Source organism: Pogoniulus pusillus, chromosome 5, assembly GCF_015220805.1.
Source record: "Pogoniulus pusillus isolate bPogPus1 chromosome 5, bPogPus1.pri, whole genome shotgun sequence".
Taxonomy (NCBI): Eukaryota; Metazoa; Chordata; class Aves; order Piciformes; family Lybiidae; genus Pogoniulus; species Pogoniulus pusillus.
In genome coordinates, this window is record NC_087268.1 from 40,193,162 (window position 1) to 40,218,137 (window position 24,976).

The following is a 24,976-nucleotide window of genomic DNA, read 5'->3' on the forward strand; positions in this document are numbered from 1 at the left end:
AAGTGAAATTCACAGGAGCAGTTATAAAGGTAACACAGACACCCTGTCACTACACACAAAGAACTGATTCATGTATTTATCAATTAAAGAATTGTTTTAAGAGCTCTTCTGAAGTCACCATATACCACAGACAGCACCAACACAACAGAAAAGGGCCTCTACAATTGCTTTATAGAATCAAAGAATCATCATAGGATCAACCAGGTTGGAAGAGACCTCTAAGGTCATCCAGTCCAACCTAGCACCCAGCTCTATCCAGTCAACTAGACCATGGCACTCAGTGCCTCATCCAGTCTTTTCTTGAAGACCTCCAGGGATTGTGCTACTGTTGGCAGTGCTGTGCTACTACTGGCAGTTTTAGGTTAGGTACAGGTATTTAAAGTGGATTTAGAAGAAATCTGTTATTTCCATTGAATTGTAAAACTAGGAATCAATCCAGTCAATTCAAGTGATATCATTAAACAAACAATGCAAGGAAATATTACAGAGCTTGAACCTTTCTGATTTAGCAGCCTGTGCAGACATTCAGACAGGCTGATAAACTTCGTGAAACAAGGGGAAAAGACCAAGAACCAAGAAAAATACAGAGGAAAGCTACAAGCCAAACCACTGGAAACTGGCTTAAAAGAGTTCAGAGAGTTGTGACTGGTGGCACAGAGTCCACTTAGAGGCCTGTTGCCAGGGGTGGTCCCCAGGGATCAGTACTGGACTCAATTCTGCTCAGTATCTTTGTCAATGATCTGGATGAGGGCACTGAGTGTACCCTCAGCAGGCTTGCTGATGATACAAAGAACTGCAAGGTGGGGCTGACATCCTGTCAGGCTGTGCTGCCATCCAACGAGATCTGGACAGGATGGAGAGATAGGTGAAGGTAAACCTCATGAAATTCAGTAAGGACAAGTGTAGTGTCCTGCATCTGGGGAGGAATGACACCAGGCACCAGTACAGACTGGGGGTTCTTCATGTGGAAAGCTGCTCCATGAAGGAAGACCTTGGAGTCCTACAGGAGAGTAAGTTATCCATGATACAGCAATGTGCCCCTGTGGCTGGGGGCAAGTGGTATCCTGCTGTGCATCAAGAAAAGTGCAGCCAGCATATCCAGGGAGATTCTCCTCTCTCTCTACTCTGCCCTGATGAGACCTCACCTGGAATACTGTGTCCAGTTTTGGGCTCCCCGATTCAAGACAGAGAGGGATGCGCTGCAGGGAGTCAAATGGAGAGCTACAAGGATGACAGACAGAGAACTGGGACTGTTTAGTCTTGAGAAGAGAAGGCTGAGAGGAGATTTTACCAATGTCTATAAATCTCTGGGGGTTGGGTGTCAATGTGAAGTTGCCAGTCTCTTTTTGGTGGTACCCAGTAATAGGACAAGGAACAACAGGTATAAGCTGTAACACAGGACGTTCCATTTCAACATGAGGAGAAATTTCTTTGCTGTGAGGATGACACAGCACTAGAACAGGCTGTCCAGAGAGGCAGTGGAGTGTCCCTCTCTGGAAACTTTCAAAACCCACCTTGATGCATTGCTGTGTGGCTTTTCCTAGGTGATCTTGCTTTGGCAGGGAGATTGGAACAGATGATCCCCAGAGGTCCCTTCCAACACCTATCATTCTATGATCACATAGAGAGAGCTGAGAGGGACTTCTTAAAAAATATTAACAGTATTATAGAAGCTCCTGTGACACACAAACTGAATAATTCAGTTCCCTTTAGAAGCACAGGTGTAAAAAGTATTTGCCATTATGATCACATCCATAGAATCATAGAATCAACCAGGTTGGAAGAGACCTCCAAGAGCATCCAGTCCAACCTAGCACCCAGCCCTATCCACTCAACTAGACCACGGCACTAAGTGCCTCTTCCAGTCTTTTCTTGAACACCCCCAGGGACGGTGCCTCCACCACCTCCCTGGGCAGCCCATTCCAATGCCAATCACTCTCTCTGTGACAAAGTTCCTCCTAACATCCAGCCTATACTTCTCCTGGCACAACTTGAGAATGTGTCCCCTTATTCTATTGCTGGTTGCCTGGGAGAAGAGGCCACCCCCTACCTTCTGCTACTTGCAAGAATTAAAAGCAGACCTTTTGAATTTTAATCTGTATCTAAATATCAGCATGCTGCAGTGGGCATTATTCAAGGCTTTTTCTGTATGACAGTAGTCTCACTGCTATGGTGCTGCCCTACCAGCATAGTATCTTTATTATGCCATCATGTAAGAGGCTTTAAAAATTACCACAGTTACCCTCTCTAAGATAATAAAGTGCACCAGTCAAGTTGCATACCTTTCTCTAAACCAATCTGATCTAGAAGACAGCAAGCTAAGGCCAGAGAATGCAACAAAAGAGTATTAAGTAAATATTGAGAAAATCTCAGGGAATTAGGCTACCTAACATCTGTCACAATGAGGAGAAGGATCACGTTTGGACAGAGGATGGAGAAGGACAAAAGATACTCTAGTAGAAAGACAACACTGAACTACCTGAAGGGGCATTGTAGCCAAGTGGGGGGTGGCCTCTTCTCCCAGGTAACCAGCAACAGAACAAGGGGACACAGTCTCAAGTTGTGCCAGGGTAGGTATAGGCTGGATATTAGGAAGAAGTTCTTCACAGAGAGAGTGATTTCCCATTGGAATGGGCTGCCCAGGGAGGTGGTGGAGGCACCGTCCCTGGGGGTGTTCAAGCAAAGCCTGGATGAGGCACTTAGTGCCATGGTCTAGTTGACTGGATAGGGCTGGGTGATAGGTTGGACTGGATGATCTTGGAGGTCTCTTCCAACCTGGCTGATTCTATGATTCTATGATTCTATTTGGTAGAGTATTAATGGAGAAGAAAAAGCAGTACCCACCAGACTTCGACACAGGCAGCTCTAAGTAAAACGTAAAGAGAAGGCAGACCACTAGCACAGGAGGGAAGGGAGTGGCAAATAAAAGGGACTCATCTGAAATTAAAAATTTCTGCCTGCTGTTTTTGACAGCTGGTGAAACCCAGGGCCAAAAATCATATCTCCTGTTTCTGCTGCAGATTCACCGTGTGTCAGCACCCCTCTTAGCAGTACTATAGAATCTGCAAAGCGGGAGACAGAACGCTGCAGAGAGCTACCCTGCACCCTAACTTGTGTGAAGGGGGAAGTTACCAGAGACAGCAGAGCTGCCCAGAGAAGCCTTGACCCATCCTGCTCCTTCCCAGCACCCACCCATGCAGTCCTACCTAATGCCATGTGCATTGACTCTCACCCACCTCAAATCCTTCACTAAGCCATGCACCTCTCTAACCCCAAAGAAAACAATTCAGTGTTTTGTTCTTTGCTTGATTAAACTAAATAAGCTCTTGGCAGGCTGACAAACCTAAGACAAGGGTGAGCTAAGCTCAGCCAGCTGCTGGCAGGCCACTAGAGAGATTCAAGCCAGCTCACCTACCTCTATCTAAAATGCCTGAAAGGCACAAAAAGCTACAACTGCCATTAGTAAAGGTAGTTTTGTCCTAATTGCAGTAACAATCCTTTTACACAGATACTAAATGCTTAGATGAACATTTTAAAGTTCTGTATATACTTAATGCAGTAGCTGGACAAAGGCCTTGCTGTGGTTCAGCATTACCCTGGTTTAGTTCTCAGTGTTCAGAACAGGTGCATTTTATAGCACTGGAAAGGGTCAGACCACACCTTGAGTACTGTGTTCAGTTCTGGGCCCCCCAGTTTAGGAGGGACATTGAGATGCTGGAGCGTGTCCAGAGAAGGGTGACGAGGCTGGGGAGAGGCCTTGAGCACAGCCCTACGAGGAGAGGCTGAGGGAGCTGGGATTGGTTAGCCTGGAGAAGAGGAGGCTCAGGGGAGACCTTATTGCTGTCTACAACTACCTGAAGGGTGGTTGTGGCCAGGGGGAGGTTGCTCTCTTCTCTCAGGTGGCCAGCACCAGAACGAGAGGACACAGCCTCAAGCTACACCAGGGGAGATTTAGGCTGGAGGTGAGGAGAAAGTTCTTCACTGAGAGAGTCATTGGACACTGGAATGGGCTGCCCGGGGAGGTGGTGGAGTCGCCGTCCCTGGAGCTGTTCAAGGCAGGATTGGACGTGGCACTTGGTGCCATGGTCTAGCCTTGAGCTCTGTGGTAAAGGGTTGGACTTGATGATCTGTGAGGTCTCTTCCAACCTTGGTGATACTGGAGGTATCACCAGGTCCTACTGGCCACACTGTTCCAGATGCAGGCCAGGATGCCATTGGCTCCCTTGGCCACCTGGGCACACTGCTGCCTCATCTTCAGCTACTATCTACCAGTACCCCCAGGTCCTTTTCTTCCTGGCTGCCTCCAGCTACTCTGTCCCCAGCCTGTAGCACTTCTTGGGGTTGTTGTGGCCAAAGTGTAGAGCCCTGCACTTGGCCTTGTTAAATCTCATCCCATTGGCCTCTGCCCACCCATCCAACCTGCCAAGGTCCCTCTGCAGGGCTCTCCTACCCTCCAGACTCACACCTGCTCCTAGCTTGGTGTCATCTGCAAACTTACTGATGCTGGACTCAATGTTCTGATAAACAATAAAGATATTGAACAGGACTGGCCCCAGCACTGATCCTTGGGGAACACCACCAGTGACTGGCTGCCAACGGGCTGTGGGTACAATGAATGAACGCAAAAGAAAGAAACCATCCCCAGCACCTGCTCAGCAGAGAGCTTGTGTACACCAGGTGAAGGAAGCAGTGGTTAAAGCTGGCCTGCAAGGCGGCAGACAGAACACATGCAATGAGGCACTGCGGCAATGAACAGCAAAGTGGCTGGATTGGCCTCGTTCCAGGCAAACAACAATAACCAAAATTCATTTCTTGAGAAGTAGTCACCATATAGGAAGTGGAAATATCCAGAGGTGACATTTTTCCTTTTCACAAACACAAATCAAGTATGTCCTATAAGAACTCCCCAGCATAGAAGGGAACAGGGTGGGGATTTTTTGTTTTAAGTTTTGAATCTACCTTAGCCTTCTGAGTTTTTGGCAGTTTTTCATGAGAAAATACTAAAGATTTCTTAAAAAAACAACCAAACTTATCATTAAAGTCTGATTTTCTGAAAGAACTACCAAACCCCACAAACAGCTTCCTCACTAACATAATGTTTATGCTTCACGTTATTCTTCACACAATCTCATAAACCCTTAAAATTACACAAAAGTCCTCACAAAGAAAAACATACATTAGAAATGTGAGATAAATCCACATTTTTTTCTGTAGGCTAATGGACCAGCATTTTTGTGGAAGGAAAGAAACGTGGCACCAAAAACTCTTAACATAAAAACAGCTCAAGCCTGAAGGGCAAGAGTACAGACACAGGTGCTGGGTGCCTGTTTCTCTGCTTCCACCCAGCAGAGTAAAAGTGGTTGCAGAGTCTCTAATGTAAATGTTGCAGTTTAAGGTGGTTTATCAGTTTGCCTTCAGATTCCACCTGCCTTTTTTGATCACATCCTCAATATTCAGATAGAGAAGGAAGCATTTGGTATCACTGGGATGTCTTCTGGAATTAAAAAGAAATAAAGTTAACACTGTAAATTATGGCTGATTGATGAAGGGAGGCTTTACATGAGGCATGGCCAGGCAGATCAGCATTACAAGATCACAGAATCAGTCAGGTTTGGAAGGGACCACAATGATCATCTAGGTCCAACACCCCTGCCATGCCCAGGGACACTCTACCCTAGAGCAGGCTGCCCACAGCCTCATCCAGCCTGGCCTTAAACACCTCCAGCAATGGGGCCTCAACCACCTCCCTGGGCAACCCATTCCAGCCTCTCACCACTCTCATGCTCAACAACTTCCTCCTCACATCCAATCTGAACCTACCTACCTCCAGCTTTGCTCCATTCCCCCTAGTCCTGTCATTCCCTGAGAGCCTAAAAAGTCCCTCCTCATCTTTTTTTGCAGGTCCCCTTCAGATACAGGAAGGCCACAAGAAGGTCACCTTGGAGCCTCCTCTTCTCCAGACTGAACAGCCCCAACTCTTTCAGTCTGTCCTCATAGGCTCAGGTCTAGTCTGCTGTAGAGTCAGTGATTAAGAGCATGGAGGGGAAACTGCTTAACTGGGCTTAATTGCTAAACACAGAAAAAAAATTTCCCCTCTTTTTTCTTTTTCTTGTCCCTAAAGACACAGAAAACTGAAGTCTTAAAACCTGTCTGCCCAAGAACACACACATGGTTGACTACTTTTTGCAAGTCTCAGAAGTAGATAGTTCAGCATTCTGCAAACTTTCTAAACCGTGCAGCAATAAGAAATTCCCTTGATTCAGGCAAAGTATCCATAGCAGAATAAGACTTTTTCACCTGTCACAAAAATGATGATATCTCACAAACCTGGGCAGCTTGGTCAGACTCTAAATCATGTCACCTGAAGATCTTTTCTACGGTATGGCCATGTAGAGGGATAGACTAAGTGTTCAGGTGCATAGAGTAATACCATATGCTTAGTTGTTAACATCAAACTAGCTAGAACATGAAACTGATGCCAAATTTAGGGATGTAACCAGAATGTAACACAAAGCTTTAACAAACTCCAACTATTCAGTACACTGATCATGTAGTCTGAAATCTAGAATAACAAACATCTAGGTATATACAAGACAAACCCCCCCACGTTTTTCAAGTCTATCAGTAGAGCATTCAGAGTGCCTGCATTTATTACTGCTTCCACCTATAGGGAAATTTGGCTTCCAACTGGAGCTCATTTATCTTCATTGCATTCAGGTCCTAAAGCTGTTTGCAATTCTCTGGTGGTAGCAGCTGTTCCAGATTCCAAGTCTTCTGCCAGATGTCAGCAAAGAGCACTCCCATCTCACACAAACACGATGTATGCTATCTTTTTTCCTCAACCACACACCTGTCAGTAGATCTATCAACAAGTAGAGGAACAGATTTCTGTATGCATTGCAATCTCCTCTTTTTTCCCTTCAAGGAGGGAAAAAAGGATGACCCCAGGAACTATAGAGCAGTCAGTCTCACCTCGTGCCTGACAAAATCATGGAGCAGATCCTCCTGAAGGCTCTGCTAAAGCAAATGGAAAACAAAGCAGAGGTGATTGGTGGTAACCAGCAATGGCTTCACCAAGGGCAAATCATGCCTGATCAATTTGGTGCCTTTTTATGATAAAGTCACAGCAACAGTGGACAAGGGAAGGGCAACTGACATCATCTACCTGGAGTAAGGCATTCGACTCTGTCCCACATGACACCCTGGTCACCAAACTGGAAAAACATGGACTTGATGGGTGGAGCACTACTGGATAAAGAATTTGTGGGATGATCACAGACAGAGTGGTGATCAACGGCACAATGTCCACCTGGAGACCAGTGACAAGTGGTGTCCCCCAGGGATCAGTGCTGGGACCAGTGCTGTTTAGCATCTTTGTCAGTGATATGGACAGGGGAATCGAGTGCACCCTCAGCAAGTCTGCAGATGACACCAAGCTGTATGGCTCAGTTGACTTGCTAGAGGGCAGGGATGCCATCCAGAAGGACCTGGACAGGCTGGAGATGCAGGCCCAGGCCAACCTCATGACATTCAACAAGGCCAAGTGTAAGGTCCTGCACCTGGGTCAGTGTAATCCCAAGCACAAATACAAGGCTGGGAGGCAAATGGCTGGAGAGCAGCCCTGAAGGAAAGGACTTGGGGGTCTGGGTTGATGAAAAGCTCAACATGAGCTGACAGTGTGCATGTGCAGCCCAGACAGCAACTGTGTCCTGGGCTGCATCAAGAGAAGTGAGGCCAGCAGGGCAAGGGAGGGGATTCTCCTCCTTCACTCTGCTCTCACCAGACCCCACCTGTAGTACTGTGTGCAGTTCTGGAGCCCCCAACACAAGATGGACACTGGACTGTTGGAGTGAATCCAGAGGAGAGCCATGAAGATGCTCAGAGGCCTGCAGCACCTCTGCTATGAGGACAGGCTACAAGAGTTGGGGCTCTTCAGCCTGGAGAAGAGAAGGCTTCAAGGAGACCTTGTAGTGATCTTCCAGTACCTGAAGGGGGCCTATAGGAAGGCTGGGGAGGGACTATTTACAAGGTCTTGTAATGACAGGACGAGGGGTAATGGGTTTAAACTGGGAGAGGGGAGCACAGGAGAGTCAAACTAGATGTTAGGAGGAAGCTCTTTACAGTGAGGGTGGTGAGACACTGGAACGGGTTGCCCGGGGTGGTTGTGGGTGCTCCCTCCCTGGAGGTGTTTAAGGCCAGGTTGGATGAGGCCTTGAGAAACCTGTTCTAGTGGGAGGTGTCTCTGCCTACAGCAGAGGGTTGGAACTGAATGATCCTTGAGAGCCCTTCAAACCCAAACCATTCTATGAAAAAGCTCCTCCCTTAAGCATAAATATGATGCTTAATATTCTATGAATCAAGCTGATCTATTCTACAACTATCTCTTTTTAAACTCATTAAATTAATGAGTTAATTAAAATTACCTTTGATGACTGTCAATCATATTAAACAAGACAGTAAACATTGATTTGCTGTGTGCTATGTTTTCTGGACAACCTTGCATTGGAAACTTACCGCAGTCAACTAACAATTCTCTTTCTTTCCTGTAGACTACATAAGCAAAGACATCATGTATGTGGGACTAATGAAGCAAAGCCTTCAGATGTTCACCCTCTCAAAGGAACCCCCCCTTGGAAACCTCTTCATACAAGGTCTCTTGGGACTGGTTGTGATTTCCCAATCCCCAGAGACTTCCCTGTTTATTCTTCACCACCCCTTCACGGCACCCTTGCACTATAACCACTTTACTTGAATCACAAATGCCAATAGCCTATTCACACCAACAATTTTATGGCTATTCCTTCAGGTTTTAAATCAACTAACTTGAAGGCACTATACAAACTGGCAATACAGGGTATTCCTGGAAGGAAAATTAATGTCTCATCTGCTAAGCTAAGGAGGTGATAAACTCCAATTGCTCAGTTAGTGACTCTCCCACAAATGTGTTTTCCCTGAAAATCCACAGGCACAGTCTGAGCAAAATGGGGAGCTCCTGGAGCCATGAATCCTTTAATGCCCCAGTGGGAGATGCTTCTACACAAACACTTCATTACTTACTAGACTTATTAAAATTTGAATTAAATATTGCCCATTTGATTTGCATTTATTGTATCACCATAACACTACCATGCATATATTTCTAATTTAACTGTACATGAAGTTCAACATAGCTTTTTCCTTTGAAAATACTTTCCTGACACTTTCCTAATTGAACAGGCCACATTTTTTCTCTACAATTTCTGCTCAAGGCAGAGGAAGGATATTTCTCTTTTTACTGTGAAACTCACAGCCTGCTCTCTGAGATGTTTTTCAACATGCTTTCCAAAGTGCTGGCCTGAGAAATGATGCTTAGGAAGAAGCTGCAAGCTAATGGTATAACGTACTGACATTCAATTTCATTGACAGCCCTTCCATTTTGCGTAACTTGTTTGTGCCAATTCCATCACTAAAACCTATGAGAAAGTAAACCTTTACATTCTTTCACAAGTGACAAAACACAATTAAAAAAAAAAAGAATGAAGAGGGCATTGCTGAAGTCACCCAGCTAGTCCTTTACTGCTAATAAAATGGTTGTAGAAGTGACAAAGCATATGTTAACATTTTACAAAGACCTAAAGCATTTTAAAATTGAGATATAAAAGCATCATCATGTGGGCAAAAAGCTATTTCATGTTACAGACAGAAAGACTTTATTGCTACCAGGAATACAGAGTTTTAAGAAAACCTCTCTTTTTTGTGTTTCCAGGCAGCATAGCTTCTTGATCAATTGGGTCATCACCTGAGCCCACACTTTGTCACCGGAAAACACGAGCAAAGTGAGTAAGAACTTAAAGCAGTTTGGTAGTTCAATAGTAGTACAAATCACTTCTGAAGCCATTAAAAGCATTTTCCAAAACCCTTTCATGCCATCACTCTGCATAAATAAAGCTGTTGTACCAGCTGGAGTGCTCTGGGCTCATTCACCCATACAACACCTCATGCGAAAGCCAAGCCGAATGTGTTTATAGTAGAAGAAAAATAATCTGATTTACTTCCAGATTTAACAGAACTCTGAAAGGGATCCAGCAACTTATACCCAGCCTCAAGCATAACATAGACATTTTCCATGAAATAAAAACATGTCAAAAGAATAAGTAACACCTTACATTAATACTACTGTTCAACAGTTGGGGAAAATCTGATACAGTCCTGGGTTGGAGAAATAAAACAGCTCTGGGGAAACACTACTTCTCTGAACCAAGTATGAGTGTATCACAGAGGTATTTACAGTGCCTAAATGCAGAGAGAGCTGCCAAGCATCAGAACCTAATTTGGGTGTTCAGTGGCCCTTTGGACGCTTCTCTTTTCCCTTGAGCAAGCAGAGCCCAAGCAGAAGACCAAAACACAGTGGTCAGCATGTCAAAGCCCTTTTCTCCTGTTGAGAAAGATTGGTTATGATTTGTTGAGCTGATGTCATGGTGCACAACTTCAGAGAAGATGCTTGCAATTTTGCCACCATGGATGTTGCACTGCTAGGGCCCAGTAACACAAAACCACAGAGGAGCACGACATCAGCTCTATACACCCAGGGAAAATGCTTATTCAAACATAGTAAACTGAAGCCATAATGGGCTCAACTAGTTTCTTTTTGCCCAAAGCCTTTGATCAGGCTCCCACAAAATTACTACATAGGTCTTCCACCAGGAAAAACATACTTATGGTCACAGTTGCATGCTCAGTACAGAAACCACTATAAAACCAGCAAAAAGGTCTGCAGGCTTTACATATTTAAACATCTGTTCCACAAAGAGACTTTTTACTGAGCAGTTTTACAACCTTATAGAATTGAATAGACTTCTTTTTTCTATTACTATTATTCTTTCAACAGAAACTTTTATTAAGCTTGACCAAGGAAATACCACACTTAGTAATGACATAGCTTCCAGTAAGAAATGCTGGTACTATCAAGAAAAAAAAACTTTGCATTAGCTATGTGTTTAGAAAACTACTCTAAGAGATTCCTTGGCATCCTGGTGGAGATAGAATCATAGAATCAACCAGGTTGGAGAGACCTGCAAGATCATCCAGTCCAACCTAGCACCCAGCCCTGTCCAGTCAACTAGACCATGGCATGAAGTGCCTCAGCCAGGCTTTTCTTCAACACCTCCAGGGACGGTGCCTCCACCACCTCCCTGGACAGCCCATTCCAATGCCAATCACTCTCTCTGGGAAGAACTTCCTCCTAACATCCAGCCTAGACTTCCCCCGGCACAACTTGCGACTGTGTCCCCTTGTTCTGTTGGTGGTTGCCTGGGAGAAGAGACCACCACTGACTGTGTAGCACCTAAAGTCAAATCTCCTATAGAGTTTTAAGATTATATCTGTTGTCTTCCTTCATAATTTGTTTTTAAAATTATAGTAAAACTTTCAAATTTGTTTAGGTTTCTACCTCATTTCTCTTTGTGTGAATACTTGAGCCACTGAAAGCAACCTGGAGAAATTCTACCTGTGCTGAACAGTTGCAGTCTACACGCTGCCTGCACCTGTTTGTCTAAGACCAGCACTCCCAATCTTTCAAAATGCAGTACTTCTCTGTCTTTAGATAATCAATAACACTGCTTTCATTCTGTGAAGAACTATCAGAGATACTGTGAGACAGAGATAGAGATATACTGCTGCCAAAGGTAAATCCTCATTTTATATGTGGCTAAAAGATCATGTAAGCTGCACGAAGACAGACTAGGGATGGTTTTCATAAAAGACAGAGTTAAAACAGTTCTGTTAGCTACAGTTGTGCCTGCAGAATCAACTGCTTTTCCCACTGTGACTGTCTTCACACTGAAAACTGGCACAAGCTACTCCAAAGCACAGCATTATTAGTGAAAGCTTTAGAAGCTATACCTAGAGAAAGGCTTGCCTATTCTACTACCCCATTAGTCCTTTCATGAACAAATCTGTTTTCACCACAGATTACATCTATATGCCTCCTCTTATATTAGAAATCAAATTACTCACCTCCTTAGAAGTGTGAAAAAAGCATTGCCTGTGGAATCTGTACTTTTACTACTAAAAGGAACAGTGGAAAGCATCAGTTTTCATGTTCTAATCTTCTTGCAGCATTTGCAAGGAGAGAAGGCAGAAACATCATCAAAGCAGGCTATTGGTCTACACAGATCTCCACAAAATACCATTGGAAATAATACTGAAAATAAAGCATGTAGAGCTCAAGCAAGATGGAGAGGCATAAAACTCAGATCCTTTTTTAAAATAAAGATATTAAGAGGTGGAAGCTGCCAGCGAAAGAGAGATGTGGTAAATAATGCATTTCAGATCACTCAAAGTGAACGCTGCCTGAAAGATTTTGACAGGTACTCTCATCAAATAAAAGGCTCTCAGTAAAGCAACACACCAGAGCACACTGCTGCACCAGGCAAACACGGAGACTGGGTATTAGATTGCTCTTCCCTTGGAGAGCATCCTCTACTCCTCCCATTCCCGTCCAAAGCTGCAAGTTTAGGTCTAGTTGACTGGACAGGGCTGGGGGATAGGTTGGACTGGATGATCTTTGAGGTCTCTTCCAACCTGGTCGATTCTATGATTCTATGAACAAGGAAAGCAGCTTTTATACACCTATCTGATAGTATTATACAGCATACCCATAGCTGGAAAAGCCCTATAAAGAGTAAATAACTAGTATCTCCCAGGAGGTTTTCTTTGCTGAGTGTGCTCAAACTTTGCACACTTTCCCTAAGGCAATCCAGTCTCTCCCCACAGAGCGGATGAGCACAAGCCAATCTGGCAACAGAGCAGCCCAAGATGTCTTTCATTTCCATGGCTGCCCAAACTGGAGCAGGTCCAGATCCTGGAGGAAGTCCAGGCCCTGGAGCAAAGGGATCCCATCTTTTCTGCAGAGGCCACGGCAAGGCTGCCAGCATCCAGGCAGTGAGGAAGCAAAAGGCATGCATCTGGAGCACAGCGTGAAAACTGCCAGACCTGAGGAAGGCAGAGAAGCAGACTGGGACGAGGCCCTGAAAGAAGAGGGGTAGGGAATGGAGCCAGGGATCTCAAGGCACTGCTCAAAACAAGGCAGAAAAAGAAAAAAGGCTACTATGTGAGAGAAAAACTGGATAAGGACGGGGAAGGACAATCAAGGTGTCTGGTCTCTGACAAACGAGTCTGGAAGGAAAGACAAACCACAAGTAAAAGATAAGTGAATAAGAAGCCAAGAACTGGAGACAGGCCCTAAAAAGCAGAAAAGTACCACCACAAAGGGCAAGACAAATGAGACAGACATAAAAAGTGATCTTTGGTGGAGGATTGCAAGCATTTTTTTCCAGATCTAGGACCTGAACATGCACAACAACTGAGGGACCTCACTCTCTCATGGCTGAGAACCACACAGAGGAGCATGAAGATCTACTGCCACTGCCATTCACAGCTCTCAACCCAGAGGCAGTAATCTCCCTAGAGAGAATAAAATTTACAGCTACTATGGCAGCTTTCATTTTCAAACAGAATGGATTTTCAATCTTTCTTTAAATAAGGGGAAATTGCAGACATTAAAGGAAGAGCTAAGAATTAGGGAATTATTTGCTTTTAAGCATGCCATCAAACCACAAGTTACCCCAGCCACAGTTTTCACAGTTCCCTCCTTGGCCTTGCCAAAGATCAGTCTGGCTCTTTCACTGCACAGGGGAGCACAGTTATGGAGAAGGCTCAACAGGAGCCACCAGTGTGCACTTGCAGCCCAGAGTGCAAATTGTATACTGGTTGCATCAAAGCAATCATAGCCAGCAGGTTGAGAGAGGTGTTCCTCCCCCTCTACTTCATCCTGCTGAGACCCTACCTAGAGTACTGCATCCAGTTCTGGAATCCCTGTTACAAGGAGAACATGGACATATTGGTATGTGTCCAGAGAAGGATGATCAGAGGGCTGGAACACCTCTCCTAAGAGGACAGGCTGCAAGATTTGGAGCTGTTCAGTGTGGAGAAGAGAAGGCTCTAAGGAGACCTTATTGTAGCCTTCCAGTATCTGAAGGAGGTCTACAGCAAAGACAGTGAGACACTTTTTAGGATTTAGGTTGTGATAGGACCAGTGGGAATGGAGTAAAACTAGAAGTGGACAGGTTCAGATTGGATTTTAAGTTCTTCACAATGAGGGTGGTGAGACACTGGAACAGGTTGCTATGGGATGCCTATGCAGCACTACAGGATGGGGACAGATTGGCTGGAGAGCAGCCAGGCAGAGAGGAGCCTGAGAGCACTGCTTGACAGCTGACTGAAGATAACCCAGCAGTGTGCCTAGGTGACTAAGAAGACCAATGGCATCCTGGCCTGTATCAAGAATAGTGTGGCCAGCAGGACCAGGGAAGTCATTCTGTCCCTATACTCAGCATTGGTAAGGCCACATCTGGAGTAGTGTGTCCAGTTCTGGGGCACTCAATTTAAGAAAGATGTTGAGGTGCTTGAATGTGTCCAGAGAAGAGCAACAAGGCTGGTGAGGGGTCTGGAGCACAAACCCTATGAGGAGAGGCTGAGAGAGCTGGGGTTGTTTAGCCTGGAGAAGAGGAGGCTCAGGGGGGACCTTATTGCTCTCTACAACTACCTGAAAGGAGGTTGTAGCCAGGCAGAGGATGTTACCTTCTCCCAGGTAACCAGTGACAGAACAAGAGGACACAGCCTTAAACTGAACCAGGGCAGGTTTAGGTTAGATGTTAGGAAGAAGTTCTTCACAGCACGAGTTCTTCACACTGCCTATTGGAATGGGCTGCCTAGGGAGGTGGTGGAGTCACCAACCCTGGAGGTGTTTAAAAGGAGGCTGGATGAGCACTTGGTACCATGGTTTAGTTAATTAGAAAGACTAGGTGATAGGTTGGGCTTGATGATCTTAGATGTCTTTTCCAACCTGGTTAATTCTGTGATTCTGATTCTGTGCTGGAAGCCCCATCCTTGGAAGTCTTCAAGGCCAGACTGGATGTGGCTCTGAGCAACCTAATCTAGCATGTGGTGTTCCTGCCCGTGGCAGGGGAGTTGGAACTAGATGATCCTTGGGGTCCCTTCCAGCTCTGACAACTCTGTGATTCTAAGACACTTCCTTTGATACTATTTTGCACAGCATCCTCCTGGAGAAACTGGCTGTTTAAGGCTTGGATGACTAGATGCTTCACTGGGTTAAGAACTGGCTGGCTGGCCAGGCCCAAATAGTGTTGGTGAACAGAGCTAAATCCAGTTGCTTGTCAGTCACCCCCAGCACTCAGTTCTCTTTTATATCTTTATCAGTATTCTGGATGAGGAAATTGAGTGCATCCTCAGAAAGTCTGCACAGATGACACTAAACTGGGTAGGAGTGTTGATCTGCTTAAAGGTAGGAAGGCTCTGCAAAGCCTTGTTCAGTGACAGGCATGTTCAGTGGACTGAGGTCACCTGTATGAGGCTCAGCAAAGCCAAGTGATGGGTCCAGCACTTGAGTCATGACCCCATACAACGCTATAGGCTTGAGCCAGAGTGGCTGGAAAGTTGTCCATCAGAAAAGTACCTGAGAGTGCTGGTTCATAGCCTGCTGAACAAAAGCCAGCAGTGTTCTCAGGTGGCCAAGAAGATCCAAAGGAATGTATCAGGAATAGTGTGATCTGCAGAATTAGGGAAGTGATCCTGCCCCTGTGCTCAGCATTAGTGAGGCCACATTTTGACTCCTGTGCTTGGTTTTGGGCCACTCACTACAAGATAGACGTTGAGTCCTCGGAGTGTATCCAGAGAAGGGCAATAAAGCTGCAAAAGGGCCTAGAGAACAAGTCCTGTGAGGAACAGCTGAGGGAATTTGGATTATTTGGTCTGGAGAAGAGGAGGCTGAGGGGAAATCTAATTGCTCTCTACAGCAACCTAAAAGGTTGTAATGAGGTGGGGGGTCGGTATCTCCCTATAATTGGGTAATAGAATGAGAGGAAACTGCCTGAAATTGTGCCAGGGGAGGCTTAAATTGGGTATTAGGGGGGAAAAAAAATACAGAAAAATGGCCAGGCCTTGGAACAGGGTGCCCAGGGAGGTGGTGGAGTCACTGTCCCTGGAGCTGTTCAAGAAACATGTAGACATGGTGCTTCAGGACATGGCTTAACAGCCATGGTAGTCTTAGGTCGACAGTTGGACTCAATCATGAGGCTATTTATTTTTTCCACCTTCTTCTATCCTTAATCTTATTAACTACTTTTACTCTGCTCTTAAGACAGAATTAACAACTTTCTGTGGTTTCTATATATAGTGGGCTGATTTACTCTCTCAAAAGTACTTACTCTATCTTTGATCAATACCCTTTGATACCTCTGTGGAAAGCAGGAGGAGGTATCACATTACCCTTACTTCCTATTGGGGAATTACAGATAGAAAACTCAGATCCTCAAGTCATGGATTTTGGCACCAGTGGAAGTTTGGTATCTAAACCCATTTATTGATTTAAGTCAAAGAGTCTGAAGGCCAAAGCAAACACACTGATTCTGTATTCCCAAAGTGAGGCTCTTAGGGTCAAATTATTCATCAAGCATTTCACATCTCACAGCTTTCTTTACACGCAGTTGCAGATCCTTTTACTACAGGCTGCATCCACAAACATTTTCTGCCAATTAGCTCATGGATCTCAAGAGGGCAGCTGGAGAGCAGCCAGGAGGAAAGGGACCTGGGGGTACTGATAGATAGTAAGCTGAAGATGAGCCAGCAGTGTGCCCAGGTGGCCAAGAGAGCCAATGGCATCCTGGCCTGCATCAGGAACAGTGTGGCCAGTAGGACAAGGGAGGTTATTCTGCCCCTGTACTCAGCACTGGTCAGGCCACACCTTGAGTACTCTGTCCAGTTCTGGGCCCCTCAATTCAAGAAAGATGTTGAGGTGCTGGAGCATGTCCAGAGAAGGGCAACAAAGCTGGTGAGGGGCCTGGAGCACAAATCCTATGAGGAGAGGTTGAGGGAGCTGGGGGTGTTTAGCCTGGAGAAGAGGAGGCTCAGGGGTGACCTCATTGCTGTCTACAACTACCTGAAGGGGCATTGTAGCCAGGTGGGGGGTGGCCTCTTCTCCCAGGCAACCAGCAATAGAACAAGGGGACACAGCCTCAAGTTGTGCCAGGGAAAGTATAGGCTGGATATTAGGAAGAAGTTCTTCACAGAGAGAGTGATTCCCCATTGGAATGGGCTGCCCAGGGAGGTGGTGGAGGCACCGTCCCTGGGGGTCTTCAAGAAAAGACTGGATGAGGCACTTAGAGCCATGGTCTAGTTCACTGGATAGGGCTGGGTGATAGGTTGGACTGGCTGATCTTGGAGGTCTCTTCCAACCTCGTTGATTCTATGATTCTAAGTTTATCAAGAGTTTAAAATTTTCTGGGTTTAAGTCATTTCTTAACACAGGAAAATGTCAAGAGTTGAATCCAGTTCCTTAAGAAGGAAGAAGCCATCAACTCTCTTCAGCCACCTTCCTCTTCCAACATCTGCAAAAGGCCAGGAATGAGACTTCTCACAGAGAACATAGCACACAACAGTGTGCTGCTGTAGGAGGAAAGCTACCACACTCAAACAATGAGTTGGAAACTGTGAGATGGGGGAAAAAAAACAACAGCTAAATAATTAAAGATTGTGCTGTAGGTGACAAAAAAGGGAAAATGTCACCTTTCCACTATGGACTTTTGCTTTGCAGCATTAATCATGTTCTTTAAAAATTATCCATAATGTAGTTGTGGTTGTTCAGCCTAGAAAAGAGAAGGATCCAAGAAGGCTTTATTGTGGCCTTCTAGTACTTAAAGAGACCCTGTAAGAAAAAACAGGGACAGTCTTTTAGCAGAACCTGTTGCAGTAGGACAAGGGGTAATTGTTTCAAACTAAAAGAGGGCGGATTTAGACGAGATTAATGAAGGCATTATTATGCTGAGGGTGCTGAAACACTGGCACGGGTGGCAGAAACTCTTTTCCTGGAAACATTCAAGGTCAGGTTGTTTGGGCCTCCGGGCAGTCCGATCTAATTGAAGATGTCCCTGCTCACTGCAGGGACTGGACCAGATGGCATTTAAAGGTCCCCTCCAAACCATTCTATGAATGATATCTGACATATTAAGATGCATGGACTAATTAAGTGAACTCTAAAAACACAAATAACATGTCAGCACAAAAATAAGAGTCCACACACCAGTATCCTTACTTTTCATACCTCTTGAATGTGAAGACTCTAATTTCTACAAGGTTTACAAGTGAAGCATCTGCCTTCAAGTAACACCACACTATCCAGACAAAACAAACAGCATACAATTTGATGCTTTTGGCTTTGCTTTCACCTCCCCCCCACTGTCTCTACTCCTGTAGATGCAGACAGTAACCTGAGGAGGTCCTCTATATATACACCCTCTATCTTTGCTTCTAGCCATCCACCACCCCCACATACACACACCAGTCACTGCATCTTTTGACGGAGGAGGTGAGCACTCATGCAAGTATTTCAGCACCTTGTATACACAGAAACATTCTCACATGGATTGTGCTGGTGCACTGTGAGTGGAGCAAGGAAGTGGCTGGAAGGGTTGGAGGGAACAAAAACGGATTTAGAGTGACAGTGTTTGCAACAAGTGTTGGGTAGATGGGAAGGGAAAGAGATAATAGACGGCTGTGCATTGATATTACACGGGTTGGTTTATGTAGACTGACTCATAGAGCATTTCTAAGGGTTTAAATCACTACAGCAAAAGGAAGGTTCACTTAAAGAACCTGTAAACATCTACCAAGTATGGAAAATTTCCCCTCTAGTTTCAGACAGGATTATGTTTTCATAGGGTCACTAACATTGCCTGGCTCTGCAATCTAGGCTGGCATGCCCGAAGCAATCTGCACTTCTCCCCAGGGAGCACATGACCAAACACAGATGGTAATCATCCTCTCATTCCTGGGGGCCTCCAGGAGGAACTCCTTTAGCTCAGTGTGGACTGGGAAACGGGGCAAAAAAAAGGGAAATCACTAAATGGGAAAACACTACACTGCTATCCCTTAGAGACCTAAGTCCTGTGTTTTCTGGAAATCCTAGTGTGTGCATCCTTCAAAAAGATGGCAAACTCACCTCTGCTTCAAGGGAAACAGAGCAGCTCTTCAGAATAACAGCCACCATGTGACCTATCATGTCCCTGCCCCAAATACTCTGCCCTGTACTAGACCAAGGTTAAGTCTCTGCCTCTGTGGAAGGATGAGAGGGTACATTTCCCTCATCTGTACTTGGGCACTGCTTTTCTTCTGCTCTCCAACTAACACAGTCAAGCACATCAGTACTGCAGAATATCACACAGAGAAGCAGGGAAGTGCAAGCACATGCTGCAGTTACCAATACAATGCAACATACAAGCAACAGAAAAGACTCCATAGCAAACCATCAAAACCTCAACTGTCAAGCTGCATCTGAACCTACTTCCCTTTCATACACAGACTCTCAGGTTAGGTTTCATCTCTTACGACAAGCAGTCCTCCCTTAAGTTGTCTTATACATAGCCCTAACTACCCTAAGCCATCTCCTTCCTAAATATACACATTTTGTCCAATTACTTAGAGAAAGAAGCTGTAACTCTGATTTGTTTCAGAAACACAGGAAAACTTGAAAATATTTACAACTCGTAAATAAGCCCAAAAGTGAAGGAAAAAGCAATACCCTGCAGCTATTCACTAACACATTTACACCCTGACATCACACCAGCCCTTCTCCATTTAGTCTCACAGAGAGAGGTTAGTGTACTCTGACCACAAAAGCAGCAGCAGGAGGAAAGAAAAAGGCCTGGTACCAGTAGCAGCACATACAAATCAATAACTTAGCTTCTCTTGGGCAGTTAAAGTCTTGGTCACGAAAAATGGATCAACAGAACCAACACCTTGTTTGCCATACAACCTGCTAGAAAACCATGCAGGCTTTTCCCCCCTTTGCAATTCAAAATGGAATGCTTTCCCTTTGGCACAAAATCTGTCACTAAAGACACGAGTTGATGAGTGTCCTGTGGGGCTATGTATTTGCTTCCCAAAGTAAATAGGCAAGCTGATAGCATTAGGAGCTGCACACTAAATAATGGCCCTGTAACACACCGTCTCCCCTCTTAGCCCTTGGCCCATTAATTCAACAGGAAGCAATGCAGGAAATCCAAGGCATTGGTGTGATTCCAATCCATGCCCTTCCTGTCTGGGGAACAAGATATAAAAGCAATTGGGACTCCTGCTAACAGAAACAGTCAACACCTCTGTTGAAGGCAAGGAGGGAAATTCAACTACCCAACCCAAAGCTAAACATAGTTTAGCTAGCACACATCAGAAGAGATCATACTAACTGCTGAATAGTGTTTCACCTCCATTTTTCTGGCATACATAGGCAAACACCACTGTGATAAGGAGGCAGTGAAGTCATGCCCAAGTAAGCTTTAAGCAAGCCATGTAAGGCTATGTAACTGTTATGCTGTTTCAGCAAAGATACAGAGAAGGGGAAGCAGAAGTCATCTGGTTTGCCTCCCCTACCATGTTGCTGCTGCAGCCTAACCATCATTGTATACCCAGCCTAGTTTAAAACTTACCCTGCTACAGTTACAGCCACGATCCCTAGCGTTTTTGCAACATCCTAGCTGTGGAGGCACAGGACAGAGCTACCACTTGTTTAAGTAGCCAGCCTGAGTGTGTAAGAGAAGTCTGCTCACACAGCAGCGCAGGCTGCTGAAGGCATATCATGATGTACTCCGTTTTCACTTCTGAGCACAAGGCAATGTCACAGTTATCATTTTTAAAGGTATCCCCAGGATGGTTCCTTAGATAAGCACCAGTTTGTAATAAGCTAGTCTACCAGAGCAGCACTACTCAAGCGTGAAGAGACAAGAGCAGCTGCCTTGGCACACAACCAGGGAGTCACTCCCCAGTGCATTAGATTCTACGATGAACTTTCCTCTTTCAAACAAAACATCAAACAAATTTGCTTGACCTGTCAGTCAGCAAATCTGAAACAGTAAAACATACAAACAAAAAAGGAAATTCCAATTAGAGAGCTTGGGGAGAGAGAGAAGGGAAGAGAATATTCTTTCCTGTATCTATTTTTAGGCTACATAAGGCTGCTGAAACCATGGCAATGAACCTGCTATAAATCCCCTCACCAGCTTAATGTTTTGTTTCCTTAAAGACAAGGATAAATGGGTGCGTGCTACAAATTAAATGGTCTAGCAGGCTACTGGAAACGCATTTGTTGGCTACAAAAGCTCCTGGTTAAGACCGGCAGGAGTAACCAGAGAGATCAAGAGCCTAAGAATCCCATACCTAGTAAGAAATCCTTTAAAGCCCTAAAAAACAGCACTGAAATGGGACTATACAGACGGTATCTCTCCATGACATATTCTGACATGAATGGTTGCACCAACAGCGTCCAGTTTTCAGGGTGGCTCCCTCACCATCCAGCTGCAGAGGTCCATTTGCAGACCTCATTGTTACCTTTTCTCCACACCCGTCAGCACAGCTGATTGCCAGGTTGCTTTCTGAGACTGTCACTGGGGTCCAGGCTCAAAGGAGCAAGTGAACTGGCAGTGCTGAGACAGCAGGTACTAGGCACCTGAAGGTTAGAATCACTTACTCCATTGCTTTGGCTAAGTGTACACACAGTTTGCAAGGAGCTTGCAAGCCTTCCTGCACTGAGGAAGATCTTCTGAAAAAATGAGAGTGGGCTTGCACTGACTGAGGCACAAATATTCTAGCATTAAGTGATCAGAGATTGATTTACTTTTGTTCAGTCTTTTACAGCCACTATACAGCTACACTCAGTACAATTAATGAGAGAAAGAAAGGATTTAAGGGTACATACACAACTCCTTCCAGGACACTCTCCATCAGTCTCCTCCCAAGAGTGTCAATAAAAGCCTGGGTTTGTACTCTGACTGGTTTAAATGGAGAAAATATCTCCATCAGATTTATCCTATCATGTGACTTATATATGAGATAATCCCACGCTACTCAATATTCTGTGAAGAATGAGAGCAACCACCTGGTAAGATTGTGGCTCACTTATATGAGATTTTTCTAGTGCTTATTTGAAAAACCCAAACAGCTAGATAAGAGAGAGAGAGAGGCAAAGAAGCAGAAGTTTATTTGATTGCTTTTGTACTTGTTTGGTTTTATAATTTTTAATATATATTCCCTTGCCTTTGTAAAAAGCAACAAAATAATAAAGAGGGGGGGAAGGGAAATCTTTAATTCTTTTGTCATTTAAATGAGACTAAAACCTATCTGAAAATGAAAAATCAGAGGTAACAAATAAAACCATCAACAATTTAAAGATATATTCCAGCGGTAAAGCTGTAACTTCCATTAACAGCTTTACATCTGCTGCTGAAATAACTCATTCTATGTTCTTACGTCGTTGACAGTATCAAATACATCCTGGTTTTAATCCTCTACCAGGCATGCTAGATTGGCTGTCAGTCTATGTTGCTTTGGAGGACTGTAGCATCCTATAAAGCTCAGCTCTGCCTTCACAACAGCTTTGCTTGGTATGTGGAGGAGGCAGATAGAAAACATACCCATCTCAAGAGAGTTAATTAGATACCCAGCTCTTCAAAGATCAACACCCCAATCATATTTTGATTCTACATGCTAGAAATCTTTTTTTACACTTGCACGTATCTGGAAGAAGTGGGAAGAACACCTCTAAGTCTATAAAACTGTTACTCAGAAACATTTAAGGAAAAAAGAAAGGCAAACAAAAAACCCCACCCAAGTATGTAAATGCAAGAATACTGAAAATACCAGACAATGAAAGATCTCTTCTGCACAGACCACAGAGAAAAGGTAGTCTCTTCTGCTCAGCACAGTTACAGTGCACTCAGTCAGTATCAGCTTCCTGGCATTGCTAAGCAACATCATGCCACATTACCTCAACTGATTCAAGGGAGGGAAGTCGATTCAGAAGCCATTGAAAAAGGCAGAAACTAGATAAAAATGCTTATGCAAACCTCACACATGCAAACCAAGATCCTGCACAGTCAGAGCAAAAAGCAATTAAAAGAAAACTGTGGGGCACAGACACACAAACTGGAGTAGAATTAAAAACATATATCCACATACATAAAGACAGAAAAGAGGAAATGAACCAGGTAAGAGAGGAAGAAAACAACACTGCTGTCTCTCCTTAGGTATTCAGAGACTTGAACAAGGAATTCTCTCTTCCAGGGTGTACATGTCATAAAAACAACCAGAAAGCCATTAAATATATGGGAGCATAAGTCTGATCCATATAAAAAAATACATCTTGCACACAGTTTAGGATCTTTATTACAAATATTGAAGATTTAATCAGGTTGGAAAAGACCTTTGGGATCACCAAGTCCAACCTAGTACCTAACATCATCTAATCAACTAAACCACGGCACTAAGTGCCACATCCAGTCTTTTCTTGAACACCTCCAGGGACAGTGACTCCACCACCTCCCTGGGCAGCCCATTCCAATGCCAATCACTCTCTCTGTGAAGATTATTTTCCCTAACATCCAGCCTAAATTTACAAAACACTTAATTTTGAAATGCTTCAAAACATTAACTCTTCTGAACAATAAACTTTGTTCCCTTTATTCTGATCCTAAATTCTATCAATAGATTATACATTTGAAGAGTTGTGTTACAATCCTGCTACATACAGATCCATTATCTGTGCAAAAATTTGAAAGAACTTATCTATATAATTTTATTTTACTTGAAATTGAGATTTGTTCTGAGTGATAAGGTCTGGGGAAAAAAAAATCACATTCAACTACGCCTTCTATGCAAATAATCAGTGCAATAGAAGTAATTTATGTATGTGTATATAATTATTGGACATTATATTAAGCCAACATAAACTAGTACTGAGGCAGAAATAGGTGCTCTCCCCACAGCCATATATTCCTGCTTTACTGCAGCCTCCTCCTTTCCAGCTCTTCTTTCACATATAGGAAGCATTTTGGGGCAACAACCAAGGAGAAAGAAGGTCAATTCACCTACTCAGAAGAGCCGAGGGATAATGGAGACAAATATGTCACAATTCTCCTGAAACTCTGCAAAATGAAATAAGGGAGGAAGATGGTACAGAAGCAAGTAGACTGTTGGAAACACAGCATCTTTAGACCAGACTTTAGGAACAGCAGCAGGCTACCAGAGTTAGACGCTACTTGCTGAGGAATTCTAAAGGCACTCCAGCACACAACCACAGAACTATTAACCATGCTACATACTTCCCTCCAAGACAAACTTAAAACACAATATTAAAACCCAAGGTTGTGCTGCCAATTTCAATAAAAGGACTGCAGGAACTACAGGCTAGTAGTTACAATCTCACCCCTACACTGAGAAAAACAAAGATTGGAGACTAAGTTAGCAGGCACACAAACAAATATGGTATAGGAAAGAATACTCGTGGTCTGGTTTCTTTTACCACAAACTTCCCATGACATAATTGGATAGGTGTGGAATGCATGATATATATAGGTGTGCTTGGAACTCTTAAACTTTTGACAGTGTATCACCATGGGCTTTTAAAGAAATTGAACTGTCATGGCTTAGATGAGAAGAAACAGCACGGGAATAAACAGGCAGTTTTCATAACAGCTGTGGTTTTGCATTTGTGCTACTCGATATATTCATTATTTATGTGGAAAATGGAGCAAGCAGCAGAATGATTAAGTTTATTGGTGATTACAGAATCAAGAGAACTAACTGTGAAGAGTTGCAGATAGATGTCAGGTATTTATAGAGAGAGACAACATGAAGTAATAGCCAATATAGTGAACTGAAACCCTGAAGCCACTGCAGTTTAATTAAAGTGAGGAGCCACTCACTCACAGAAGGCAATGCTCAGTGCCAGTTGAGACAGCAAAGAGAACACCAGGAGTGAGCAGGTCAGGGAACACCACTATACCACTGCAAATCCTTGCTGCAGCCTAGGGCTGCTGCACTAAGCAGTTTTCAGAGAAGGATATAGCATAACAAGAACAGGTTCAAAGAAGGG

At 44.2% G+C, this 24,976-nt stretch overlaps 1 protein-coding gene across 6 annotated transcripts in view; it reads right to left on the minus strand.

Moving 5' to 3' along the window:
* The window catches only part of FARP1 (FERM, ARH/RhoGEF and pleckstrin domain protein 1), a 257,460-nt gene that overhangs the window by 208,122 nt on the left and 24,362 nt on the right, over positions 1–24,976 (minus strand). Inside the window, exon 1 of one of the 6 annotated variants that reach the window (XM_064143854.1) lies at positions 1,515–1,578. The exons of the other annotated variants lie outside the window; for them this stretch is intronic. The gene's annotated coding sequence lies outside the window, so the exon portion shown is untranslated. Of the gene's footprint in view, positions 1–1,514; positions 1,579–24,976 lie in introns of those variants that run through there. 6 annotated transcript variants of the gene reach the window in all.